At 37.1% G+C, this 14,435-nt stretch overlaps 1 long non-coding RNA gene across 1 annotated transcript in view; it reads right to left on the bottom strand.

Annotated features, from left to right (window-relative positions):
- Positions 1–5,868: 5,868 nt before the first annotated feature.
- Positions 5,869–14,435, bottom strand: part of LOC311443515 — a 42,058-nt gene continuing 33,491 nt past the window's right edge. Inside the window, exon 3 of the long non-coding RNA XR_014697304.1 lies at positions 5,869–7,594. This is a non-coding gene — a long non-coding RNA (uncharacterized lncRNA). The remainder of the gene's footprint in view (positions 7,595–14,435) is intronic.

A 14,435-nucleotide genomic window follows, 5' to 3' on the forward strand; every position in this document is an offset into this window, starting at 1 on the left:
GTGGAAGAGAGACGCCAAGCTGACTAAAACATGACATTAATACAAAATACAACAGGTTTGGGATTACTGTCACACCCACAGCACTTGTAGTGCAAATCAAAGCCCAGCTGGGGTTTGCCTAGCTCCCACACTAGGGTGGTGGCAGCAGCTGGGCTGGGGCCTTCCCCATGCTCACGGTGACTACCACCTCTCCTTGGGCTCTTCTGTGTTAAACCCAGCCACAGCAAAACCCCCTCCTCCAGAGAGCTCTGAGATGGGGGTGAAGCAGGCAATACAACAAACCACCTGGTACCCCAGGTGCTTGCCCTCATCCTCTGGGTAAAGGGGCTTACTCCATCATCCCTTGATCAAATAAAACCCTGCACCAATGTTTGAGCTGAAAAATCCAACCCACCAGTCTGAAGAAACTGCCTTGGAGTTGCTCCAAAGCCATGGTCCTTCTCACAAGACTGTGGGCCTCTCCTGCAGGAGGGGACAGACACAGAACCTTTGTGGCCTCACAGACTTCCCAACTACCCCAACACTGCTGCTGGAGTGTACAAGTAACAGCAGTATGCTCTTTTGCTTTTATTATGAATTCCAAAAACCTAAGTGTCAAAGAAATTACAATATTTAGAAGGCTGAGTTTCTTTTTACTTTAGTCAAATTATTTGCTGAATTTCAAACAGTTCCACTGATGCCATCAATCTATTCTGAGCCTGTAGTCTTTTGGTGAAATAATTTTGAATCTCAAGTCAGGAGAAACATGTTCCAACTAATACATACTCCTGTCTACAGCATACCACTCAAATAAATAATAATAAGATAGTGTATATGCTAGCGCATATTTGGTTACTTACAGGTAGTGTATTCTGAACTGTACATGTACATAAGACAGACAGCACATTGCTAGTAGCCAGTGGAGAATCCCTCTCAGTCCAAAAGTCTGCATTTTCAGAGAAGAGCATCCCTGAGCCATTCCTATCAATGTAATCTGGCAGTAGGGACAACGGTGAATGCAGCACATTTTCACAAGCTTTGACACAGGCAGCTGCTCCTATAGCTCTGGTGGGGGCTCAGCACATCTGAAACAAACAAAGTTGGTATTATGCAATCATTAAGTAGTGGATACTTTCAGGAGCTAGTGACAGCATTGTGGTACATACAACAAACAGATTGAAAGAGGTGCAAAATGTGCTGAGCCTAAATAAAATACTGTGTACAGCACAGAATTATGGCTAACTATAGATGATGAGTTATGGAGCCAGGTAAGTGCATGAGGTATTAATGTGTGATTCACTTTTGATATGTCAAAACAGAGTTTCAGCCAAGGAAATTTCGTTCATGCACTTTCTAGAGAACTGCATCAGACCAGATATGCCTGTGGTGTTGTGATTTATTTCCAAAGCTCCCTGCACCATTCTGGTAATTTCTGTTTCTCCTCAGGGAGCATTTTCACATGAGATCTCCTCAGAAGACTGGGTTGCACAGCGCTCCCATTTTCCCACTTCAGAAATTTGGTAAGAAATGTTTGAGCAAACACACTCTTTATTGTGCACCACAACTAGTACCCCAGCATAAGCTACATGTTGGGATGAATTCACATGGCTCATTTCCTTGGTGCACACAAGAGAATCTCTATTGCTGCATGACATGACAAGGCACGTGCACAGCCAGGAGGATTTCAGCACAGAATATGCCGGAACAAGGGACTTGCTGAAAATCCAGAAACTACCAGCAAACCCTGTTCTTTTCAACTTTTTCACTTTATATATAAATGGAGCTCCATTATATCCCCAGGCCTTATTTATCAGTCTTCAAAACCACTATCCCAGGGTGTTTATCTATTGCTTTAAATGGCCAGCACATCCAAAACGCCAGCAGGCAGTAGCTACAGAATGCTGCCAAACATGCACACACACACAACGTATAAACAAAAAAAACAGGTCTACAAGATGAAATCCTAACCATGATGGTGTCACTCTTTCATTCTTTATCTGAAATTTAGCAGGTGTACAATCCTCTGTTGTGTCTTTTTTTTCTTAACAGGTGGAAAATGTCATCTTGTCACGAGAGATACAATGTAAAACACTCTATTGCTCCATTACAGTGGTTTATATATCTTGATGTTGATCACCTAACAATGAGATACAATAGCTTTTTATGTTCTCTGAACCATAATTTAGTTTGTCAGCTACTGGAAAATATATTTCAATGTTGCACCCTGCAAACATGTAAAAATATCAAATGCATTGTATTGTTAATAATATGGTTGTAAGTCATTCATGGCAATTAAACTTGCATTACAATTAAATCTCTTCTGACCATAATGATGTTCCTGTTATGCCATTTTATTACTGCACAGTGAAAAGTACAAATAAACATATACCCTGCAAGAAAATGTAACGAGCAATACTTGCTTGTTTTAAATGCTTTTATACATTGTCCCTAGGAAATGTAAACTGGCTTGGGAATAGCCATGATATAAAGATTTCACACACAAAAAAAAATTCTTTTTTTTCCCTGTTTATTTTTGTCATTGACCAGTATGCCCGCTGATTTCCAGTTATATTCCAGTACTAGATATTTTATCTGTTTTGAGCCTTGGTGGTAAATTTTAACTGTCACTTCCCAGTTGAGAATCAATGAAATAGTAGTGCTACCAGAATAACATAACTGATTGCCCATCCACACCTAGCAACATTACTAGCAACACTACTTTGCTACGCTAAATCCTGTTGGCTTTACCTTAATAATCTGTTCTTTTTCTTTAACATAACTTGTTGTCTATGCTACCAAAAAGCAGGAAATGGGAAAAGAAAAAAAAAAAAAAAAAAAAGAAAAAAAGAAAAAAAGAAGCCAACGAGATTTTAACACTAAAGCTCCTTTTCAAGGGGTAACACAAAGAAAACAATTCATTCCACTGGACCTAATACCAAGCATTTATTTCCAATAGTTCTGGTACTGGGTATGCAGAAATGTCTGGCTAGCTTGCATTTGAGAAGGAGCAAACGTTACTTTTTGAAGACCTAAAACCAATTATTTTGTTTTGTACTGGAGTTCTAATGCACTTTAACCCCCTGTTCTAGAAAGATGAATTCAAACCAAAATAAGCAGAGACAAGGAATACCAGAATGATGGAGGAGCTATTGTAGAAAATAAAACCTTTGGCATGCTTAGTCTTCGCAAATCTAGGGCTAAGAGAATATTATTTATAGAGGGCAGTCATATCTGACTGAAAACATGAAACCAAACCCTCCAAATACTATAAAGATGGAGCTGGAGTCAGTTATGAAAGGAGCTAAGATGTGGCTGCTAGTTATTGCCAACAAGTAGAGTTGTTGCCCCGCAAGGTTTGTTGTACTTCAGTATTTGTTCCCTGCCACGATAGTGGAGACCTGAGTGAAGAAGAGGTCATGGTGGCTAACAGAGGGAATTGAGCTAGAGTGCAGTTTGGAGGTGAGCTGCCTCTGCAGGACAAAAGCTAGATGATGTCTTACTGCTCAGGTGTACACTTCGAACAAAATGTTCTTCTCTTTCCTAAATTGCATTAATTACCCAGTCTTGCCTTGCAGGGAACATTAGATAGTCATTAAAGCACAGTGGTAGGAACCATAAGGTTGGATTCTCTCTTAACTCTTTCAGAGCTTTATTGTTTTTGTGGGGTGTATATTTTTCCCCTCTAATCTACATCATTACCACTAGAAACAGTATTTTGTTGTCTCTCACAAGGGAGATAACAGATAAATGATGGATTATTGAAATTACTTTTCAAAAATTCTCTAGACACCTATCTACATCTGTAGATCTCTAAATGCATTTAATATCTGGCCTTAAAGTCCTCCAGGTTGGTAAAGTGTGGCTACGCAAGTGCTGCAGAGTTGTGAAGTATTATCTTAGTTATTAAGTATACTGGTTTCCTTGGATACAAGTCAGGCTAAATCATTTATTTTTTTTTCCCTATATGTTAATAGGCTTTTGCAAATTAATTAAGGAAGGAATTGGACATACTAAGAGAATTACTTGAATGATGCCTGAAGGATTACTACTTTTTTAACTTCATTTGCTTGAAAAAAAATGAGAGTGGGCACAATTGTCAGGTTGTGTATCTGAGTCTTTATAATGTTTAAAAAAAAAAAAAAGTCTTTTGTGTTGTACACAGGGAGGGAGAGTCACCAGAGAGCTTTTCAGCATTCCATGTTATTCCTGTTGCTAAGGAAACTTTCCTTCATCTGCGCTCAGTAAGGCATCCTCAGTAATTCCTCCACAGAAGGACAGCATTACAGATCAGTGTCAGAAAAATCAGCTAACAATAAACCAGAAAACTAGTCACTGAAAAGTTTTAACAGGAGAGTTCCTGATTTCTTTTACGAAGCCCAGAATAACATGCAGTAGGGAAGAGCCTGGAGGAACTACAGCAAGCCTGTATGATTCCTCGTCTTGACAGAATTTTCCTCAAGAGGCAAAATATAAACAAACAAGAACAAAGCTAATCATTTGGCTTGGACTTTGTAGCCATTTCCCATTAGCTTATGTCCTGTACCTGCTCAACTGTACTTTCTAAAAGACAAAAGAAAAACCTCCCTCTCATAAAGACTAGTACAGCTTTACTATCATCTCTATTTAAGACACTTTAAAGGTAGCAGGAAATAATGGTATAATCAAAATTCCTGTATTCTCTAGTAGATTTCACTATCTGTTGCATGTGCTCGTTTTCAATCTATTACACACACCACTATGGTTTAACCACTGCTCACAAAACAAAGTACCACTTATTGTGAGAAAGAGAGTGGAATTTTCTTATATGTGACTAGGTGAGAGCCTGCTCTCTAACTTACATAGTAAGATTTTTTTATTCTTTTCCAGCGAACGTTTACTTGCTTTCATTATGTAAGTCTTGAAATACAAGCTAGCAGCTCCTTAGTATGAACCAAATATAAAAACATTGCATTTCTGGGGGGACTTTGGAGTCGTGATCCTGCCACGCTCCATTACATAGTAAGGATGAAGTACGTGTGTCTCTTCCTACATAAACAAGATCTGCCATGGTGGTGGAGACCAGCACTGTCTAGCTAACCTCCTTTCTCCAGCAGCATTTTACTACTGCTACATCAAGAAGAGTGCGAGAAATGGGGCTTGAACAGTGTGACTCTTTCCTGACATACTTTCCAGAGAAGGCAGCTTCCAGCAACCACCAGTTAGAAAGGATTAAACCTATTGCTTTACCCTGTCCATTTTGTCTAACATTCATTAATGACCTTATGCTCCGTGCTTTTGTTTAATTGCTTTTTAAAGCCATTTGCACTTTTGCCTAGTGTTAAAATATGCATATTGGTCCCAGTAGTGTTGCTCTCATAGAAAATGTGATACAGGGGACACTAGACCAAATTTTAATTTCCTATACACTTATGTATCGTAAAAATGAGTGAAAGGAAAGAATATGAAACTTTTCTTCCCTGAAGGGATGTAGTGGCTGCCTTACACTATGCCACCTCTAGTATTCTCTTAGAAAATGCTACGTCTCCTGAAAAGGAGACAAACCTTTGTATGCTTTACCAGCACTTTATGCCGTGTCTCTGCTCTATTAGAATTTCTAGTCGCACTTCCACCATATTTGGTAAAGAGTGTATTTACAGAGCTAGTTTTAGTTTTTCTCTTTGCAGCCACTTCTTTTGGCATACAATTCTTACCTGCTTCAGGACTGAGATCAATGAAGTTTCATCAGCAATACATTTTCTTTCTTTCTTTACTCACAAAGTAACCCAACAGTATTCATCCCAGCAGATAAGCAACTCTACTGCAGGCAGAACTGGTTTCACATCCTGATTTAGATGTGGACTTACCTGATGCAACTTAGAAAAAGGCATAAAAGAGACCTTTCCAGTAGCATACTTTCTGAAAAGATTTTACTTTATAAAATGGATCTTGATAATATTAATTTCCTATTCTAATGATTCTTTTTTCCAGGATCACAATGTTTTCTATTGTATCATGTTGTAAAGCTACAGAGAACAGCTTCTTTTTCCATTACATATGTGAATATGAGTGATTCGTATACATACCATGCACTGAAATATACGTATCCAGATATTGCATTAACATCAACATCTGTACCTTGCCTTACAACTATACGCAGTTCATATATGTATAATTCCTAAGTGTATGTATATTTTGTATATATAGCTTAGTAAATATTTCAGTCCAAACCTTTTCATTTTTTTGTTGGGTTTTTCTTTCATGCAAATGATGATTTCAAGCCATAAGAATTTTCTTTCTTGTTCCTTCTTCATCTCCTGGAAGACAATCCATGAAACATCTTCAGCACCATTGTGTGACCTTCTACACCAGCCTGTCAAACATGACCACAATGTTCCTTCTCTGGAACCTGCCAAAACAAGTCTTAGCTGTGGTATACATGCAGGTGCTTATATATAAAAGCTGTGTGGTGCAATACAGCAAACCTGTAAGCAATTCCCTCTTTCCAACACACTGAGAACCTCAAAGGGATACCATTTCTTTTCAGATGGCTTAGGTTTTGCTCACAAGACCTCAGCTTTCATCTTGGTTAGCAGTGAATCTGAAGGAATGGAAAACACTGAAGTATTGTGGTATGTCTGGAATATGAAAGATGCATTCTGTGTTGCTTCTTTGATGTTTCATGAAAGAAAACTGAAAGAATACAAATGCAATATCATTAAAACACTTTGCTAATCCAGCAGAAATTGAGAGGCTTGGGCATTATAAATTTTTGCTTAATACTCCTTCAAACTATGATTTGTAATTTGTTGAGGAAAATGTCTTGAATAGTGGCTTTCAAAATGAGAAAAAATTCTAAAATTTCTTGAGTGAAATATGGAGGACCATTTCTAAACCACCATTTTGAAATACTTCGAAGTGACAGTTGCTGGTTAGAGAACAAAAAGCCAAATGGTATGGTTGGGATATACAAAAAACAGAAGATAATGATGCATGAAATAAATGGAGAAGAATTGAGGAAAATACTGGAAAGTGGAAGTGCAGAAAACAGTTTGACCCACCAGTGAGCTTAGTCCTATTTCTATGGAAATGAGCTCATTACTGCTAATTTTTTTAAGCTCCTAGTTGATTCGTGAAGTGCTTTTTGAATTCCGATAAGAGCTTCATGAATCACTGAAAAAAACATTTGAACAAAATATCCAGAGTCAAATCATTATCAACTCCCATAGATTAATCAGCTTGTCTGAGCACTTTATGTAACAGAGCATGCACTAGGAGAGAGCCTGCTTTCTCCCCTGGTACAGTAAGTCTATAGCATTTCATTCTGCAAAGAAAAGGGATCATACTTCTGAAATCTAATTCTGGATGGTTACTCCATCCAAGAGTCTGTATTAAATAGGAAAGACATCTTTGATTTTTTCCCCTGCTGTTTCCATGTTTGATCTGTTTTAAAAATCAGCATCATGAGAATTGGCCATAGAATCACTTCTCATTCTTCAGAAATAAGAGCATCTGTGGTATTCATACAAATGGTGCTTTCACATTTGTAACCAAGTCAGCATTGGCTGTAGGCACTCCTAAGCAGAAAAGGGAAATGCCTGAGGGCCAAAACATTGGTTCTTCTTAAACCTTCAGGATTCTGAAATACAAAATCAAATAAAGAAATGCATTTAAATAGCAAGTGAGCTTTATTTATTTTATAAAAAACAGCAATTTTTCAGATTGCCTATAGACATGAACAGAGTACATGTCTGTGATACCCTGGATTTTTAACTGAACAATGCTGACTGACTTTGCATGTTATACAAAAATCATCTACACTGAACACCTTTTTACTAATTCTCTAAACACTTCAAAAAGAATGCCATGGGCAATTTCTGTGACTCTCTGCTAATTTACCTTGTACTAATTTTCAAGGTATGTGTAGGTCACTAGCATCCTCCAGCATGCATCTTGTAACAGTGCACTTGCTGGAAATTGCATGAAATAAATCTAATCCTATTGCATGTTAAGCGCACAGTCTCACTTTTCCAACACTATTCACGTTTAAAATGGCTTTGTATCTCATACTTAAAAACATGACACACAGAACAAATAACCAGCCCTCACTAGATACGCCCAAGCCTTGTTGTCATGCAGAAGGGCATTCTTTAAACAGTTACAGAATTACCCATTAGTAATTGCAAAGAATGATTAAGTGACATTTGAAGTGACGAGTATTTGGATTGGTGTTTAAAAAATGTTATATAAAGATGGATGGACAGATACACAAACCTTTCTGCAGTTCTGACAGACCTTAAAAGATTTTCTTTATAGGACTAACAAAGGGCTGAGATATATTTCATGATAAATTACATGAGGAATTGCACTGGTGTAAATAAGGAATAATTTGGCATATATGTATTGAACTGGTACAGATTTATATTGATTTTTATATAATTCTGAATCCAATATTAATTTTGGAAGTTGGTTATAAAGTTATAAAGCATTATGTTATTCAGCTGATAACATTATTAATAACACAAAGAAAGTAGTTTCATTGTATATATTCCCATATATTTGGGAAGTTTGTGAGACAACAAAGCTGCTTTGTTAAAATACTTCCAAGGTTTTATTTTCACATCACACACTTCTACACTTCTCAGGGCACCAGAAGCATAAAGAAATAAGCATCTGAAGAAAAACAAAGACAGAGGATTGATGTGGAAAAAGAAAATATCAAAAGCTATTTCCCTTAGCTGTGAACTGTTATGACAAAGTTGTAGAGGTGAACACAACTTTGGAGGGAAAGTTTGTGTGCTCTGCTTATGTAGCACACTCTGAAGGTCCAAAAGCACTCTGCTATTTCTGAGACCTTACACTCCCAGGTTTTTTAATTGCATCTTGATTTTTCACATTACTGATGTCTCCTATTTTCCTCAAGGGAAATCTATGGTGTAGAATGGAAGAACAATTTTATATTTCATATTATTTAGTATTTTCTCTTTGTTATTTATTTCCACTTACAATTGGGAATTATACTTCTTATTCAATTCTGAATTCAAGATGATCAACCCCCCATTAAAACTAAATTAAAATATAATAGTATATGTATTGTATACAGATTAACAAAGATGAAGCTCCCTTATGCTGGATATAAGTCAGACCTAGACCAATAGGTAGTTAACATTCAAAAAAATTTAAAGATAGGCAAAGCACTAGAAGAGGACAAAAAAAAAAAAAAAAAAAAGTATTTTGTTAGTATTGCCAATCAAAGTAAAAAACCAAAACTTACTTTTCCTTTGATTTATTTATATGGAGCTATACGGTGTTATATGGAGCTATGGACACTAAGAGGATGTGAAGACAAAAATTCACTAGGTGAACACTGAAATTATTGGAAATAGAGGGAGATCCTAGGGAAGAGGTGGAGAGTTGAGAAAGAAATACTCAACAGAAGACTGCTGGTAGCACTAGCAAGCAAGGAAAAAGGAGAATAGCCAGAGCAAAACAAAAAGTATTGCTGATATATCTCAGATCAGGCTATGCTCTCTCTTTCCAACTCTACCCTCTTTCACAGCTGTGCTTCCTAGCTCCAGACAGACATCCCCATCTGTGCAAAGTTCAGTTGAAAGTTTGATTTACAGATTGCACAAATGCTGTTTCAGGGACAAAGGTCACCTTTCAAAGTAATTTATAGTTCCTTTCCTTACTGAAGTTAAATTTAAGCTCTTTTCTCTAATTTTGTTTTAAGGCTAAGAATTACTTAATGCATAAAATTCTAGTTTTGCAGCTTTGTAAAAGACATCAGGCTCACCCATTACTATGGAAATATAGCTCACTTCTGCTAAAGAAATTTCACCAACAGAAATCTCCTTTACAAAATCCCTCTCGGCACAATGCAGTAATGGAAGGACAGGATCTAAACACTCTTTGCAATACCAAAGCCTTTTTTCCCCCAGGAATTTAAGTAGCTATACTTCATTCTCTTATTTGCCTGCACTTTTCCACCAGTAATTTGTATTACTTTGCCTTTTTCAACAAACCATCATTTTGTTGGGTGGGCATCCTATTTTTCATTTGGTTTCAGTATTTTAAGAATACTAAATTGTCAAAAAAAACATTAAAAACAAAAACATATATATTTTTTTTTTCCTAGTTGAAGTAATCATACAAAAATGTGCATGGTTCATAATTCTGTGTCCCTCTTTCTCTGCAGGCTAGAATCTGTACAGAAGGCAAGCTCACGTGGGAGGTAACCTAAGCTTAGGCCAAACAAACTATAAAGCTGGCAGTGACACCAGTTGAGACTGAAATTCTCACTTATCTTCCAACAGCAGCACTTAATTTCCTTGAAGAGGGAACAAAATTGCCATAATGCAGATGTCCAAACCCACTCGTTCTTGATGGCAACAAGTATTCTCTAGTATTCCTGTTTATCAGTGAACATCTAGCTAGCCTCATGGCACTAGTTTTGCTTATTTAGAGCTTCTAGGTGACATTAAGAGACTGATGCAAGCAGACTGAATAGCTTCTTAATACCCCTCTTCTAGCTAAGCAAGCATTTCAGAGACACTTCATAGTAATGCTCAGAGTCACGATACCTGAATAAGGCAGTATCTGTGTAAAAATGTGGTTTGTGCTATGCACGCGTGTTTGATAGCTTTGCCATCAGATTTCTGTAAAGGAGTTTTGGTTACCGCTAAGAATCATTTTAAAAAGAATGTCTATACTACATTAATGTGCCATCCCGCCCCCCCCCCAAAAAAAAAAAAAAAAAAAAAAGACAACAAATAAACAAACAACAGAGATACGAGATGCTTATTTCCACTGTTAGACAAGAAAACACTACTTATCTATGGATAAAGAGCATAAAGAGCAGCTGCAATGCTTAATCCATCCACAACATTCAAGTCTACTACATGTTACACAGTAAACCAGAAACTCTTTATTAAAAGAAATATTTACAGAGATGCCTCAACGCTGTTTCCTTGCTGTGGGTATGCATTGTATTATTCTTCCTTCCTCAGTCCTATTTTTTCCCCTAGGATAGACATATTCATGTTTACATTTCAAAAATCATACACCAATCCATGGCAAGTCAATATAAAAACACCAGGAAAGTGATACTATTGATCTGAATACACAGGCCTGATAAACCCAGTGCCCTGAGTGACTGCAAAGATTAAGCATGCCAGTACTTAAGAGTTTTTCCTTTTAATTGAACTGTGCCTTCTTTATCCTCAGGAACAAAATAAACAAAGAAATTACAACAAAAAAGCAAATCAACCTTGCCTTGTCAGTCTATGTGCTCTTTCCTTTTGTGGATTAAAAAGCTCTACTGTAGTATATTGACACTTCTTAAACAAGCATGGTGAATTAAGAGCATTTACTCAAAACCTTTTTTTTTTCCCTGTAATTCTAATTAACAGTACTTTCATCTAGAAAATTTTAAACATATGTTTTACTTTTCATCATATTAATTTTGACAGACCTCCTTTATCAGTACTTTAATTACCAGCAGGTAAGGGAGGCAAAGTGAGTATGACATGCTATTACTTCTGCTTGATTTGAAGTCTGCTAGAGAGACTCTCTCTCAACTCATAGCTGAAATTGTCTTATCTCATACATTCCCAGGATTACTGTTTCATGTAAATGTCATTTTTGCTGTCCAAAACATTAAAAAAGCCCACACCACTGCAATGTAACTACTGTCTCTTTCTGAGAGACATGAGGGAAGCTGTATGCTTTTGATCAAAGACAAGATCCCGACTTCAAAGCAACACTTCATCTGTAAATATATTACACAGTACTCCTAGTAAAGAAATGGGGACTCCTTGATTTCAAATAACCTAAGGCTAAGATTGTGAGATTTGCCTGCATTCTCAGAGTTTTAATCTTACTGCTCTGAATACGTACAGAAAATTAGACAAAAAGATATTACAGACTCTGGGTTCTCATCTCTTCTTATTTATCTAAGTCTTACAGCTGTAGTCTGATACTTCATTGAAAGAAGACCTGACTTACCCCAGACTGAGAAATGAATGCAGAAAAACTACGAATTTCAGAGGCATCAGAGATTTTTTACAAAACCTAAGTCTCCCTTCCACCGACAGAAAGCAGTTGCTATGTACCTGCAGATGCTCTACCACTAATTTGATTGGAATCTTCTAATGATTTCCTTTATCACCAGTGGATACGTTTTCATAATTCCTTTCATTGCCACAGTACAGAAAAGTGAAACAGAATTCCAGGTTATCTTCAGTGGCTTCATCCACTCAAAGACAGTTGGGAAAGGACATTAGGTTATCACATAATATGCTAATCAGCATGGACCAGGATGGTATCAGATCATACAAATAACATTAGCTATTTAAGAGCTGACTCCAGCGCTTATATTTTCACATACAATGAATGTGCATGGATGGGTCAGTTTTACCATCAGCTGACGCTATCATCAACAGAGCAAGTGTGCAGGTATCACTTTCATCTTCACGCATGGTCAACAGGAAACAGCCTAAGACACTGAAATCTGTGCCACTTTTCAGTAAAAACTTTTCTTCTCCAGCACAAAAAATAATTATAACTTGGTGATCTAGGTGTATATTATAAATCACGCTATTAATTTTATCGTATCTTTTGTTTAAAACAAAAAATCTAATAGCTGAAATAAATTTTGTTTTACAGGAGTGAATATTACATTTTCTAGAGAACTGTAAAAGTTGTTACTTCTAATTAGGAATTAAAACCTCTTGAAAGCTCAAGACTGTTAAATAAGCTGAAAGAAGCCTTTGTTTCTCCCTTATCTACTGCCAGGTTGTGCACCTTCCCATTTTCGCTAAATGTATTTGTTGCTGTAAACAGACAGCAAAAAGAGCTCAGAGCTCCTCTGGATTTGAAAGGGTTCGTTTCCTCCTGGGTGTCCACACCAGCATTTTCACTACTGAGCAAAGTATACTCAGTCAGAAATTCAGCATTGCTGCTCCTATTCTCCTTCCTTCTCATACTGCTTTTAAAATGTTATTGTATCCCAGCCAAGAGACCTAAGGTGAATTTGGTCCAAAGAAGGTGGTTCCCATGTACCAGCACCACTAATCTAAAGCAAAACTTTCCTCGAGGTGAAGATGCAGATTGTAGGGCAGCTATCTTGTGTTAGAAGTCTGAAGGAGACTAACAGCCACAGAACAAGACAACACAACACAAGTCAACGAGCTCTACAACATTTATATAAAATGTGAACCTACAAAGATGTTCTTAATTTACACAGAACCAGATCGGACACTTTCCTGGACTCATGCTGCAAAGACCTGACAGCCACTATTTGTGCCGTTAGCACAGAAGGCGTACACCTCAGTATGCTTGGTTGCATTCTGCCATCTCTGTGCTACTGTCTTGCAGTGAAACTCCCACAACTTCTTGACAGGTGAAAAATTAAACAGTATAGCAGGCATAAAGGGAATTTGCAGTTTGTACAAGCTGAGACTTAACTGAAAAGCTAAAGGCATACCTGGAAACACTTTTAAAATATATAAAATTCATGAATACTTTTCAGTTTGCAGCTGAGACATAAATATGTGTAATGAGCATGTAGCAGACATCTCACCTCTCCAGCATGGATATATATCTGCTGCTTCACTCTCCCTTGGAAGCAGAGTGATTTAATGTGCTTTACTTTGTAAGTCGCCCTCACGCAAAATAAATTTGATTTCTGCTGCAATCAAAAGAATTTAAACAAAATCACCTATCAGCTCTCTCTAGGTTGATTTATCCAAAAGTCCACTGCAGTCTTTATTTTCAATATAAAGAAATTAAACAATGTTTATTTGAGACAATCTTTATGATTCTCTCTGAAGGATTGGTGTGAAGACCAGTCCTAGACAGCCACATCTTTCCTATGCATCTTATATCCTGAGCCTATGGTTATATCTAATGTTCTGTGAATAAGTCACTTTCTCAGTTACGCTAATTTGTGCCTGTCTGACTTCTAAGAGGAAAGGTCTGGAAAGCAAACACAGGATATGGAGCTCTCCGTGTCCCCCACCGTTCTTCCACCATGCCACAGTCAGAAATTTCTAAATGCATCAGCCTCCAAGTAAACAAGGAAAAAGAGTGGCAATGGGCTATGAAGCAAAATCAGTTTTTAAACAATATATTTTTAATTCTAAACCTATAGTTGAAGTTTTAAGTAAGTGCTCAGGCAAATTTGTAGGCCCAGCCTTGGTGATCATTCAGCTATAGCATGGAATTGCAGAGGTGCTAGACATTCTTAATTTCTCTTCCCTTGTACTGCAGCTCAGGGCTTCATGTATTACATATAAAGCATGAAAATCATTGCAAAGCACATCCTTTGCTCAAAAAAATGTGTTTTTGACTCACCCTACTTTTACACAATAGTCATAGCATCTAAGTTCCTGCTACTTACTTTTGTTGTATGATTTATTATACAATGGATCTGAATGTTTTCCATGAAAGAGAAATTGGAAATCATATTTCTTAATTCA

The sequence above is a fragment of the Aythya ferina genome, assembly GCF_964211825.1.
Source record: "Aythya ferina genome assembly, chromosome: 12".
Lineage (NCBI taxonomy): Eukaryota > Metazoa > Chordata > Aves > Anseriformes > Anatidae > Aythya > Aythya ferina.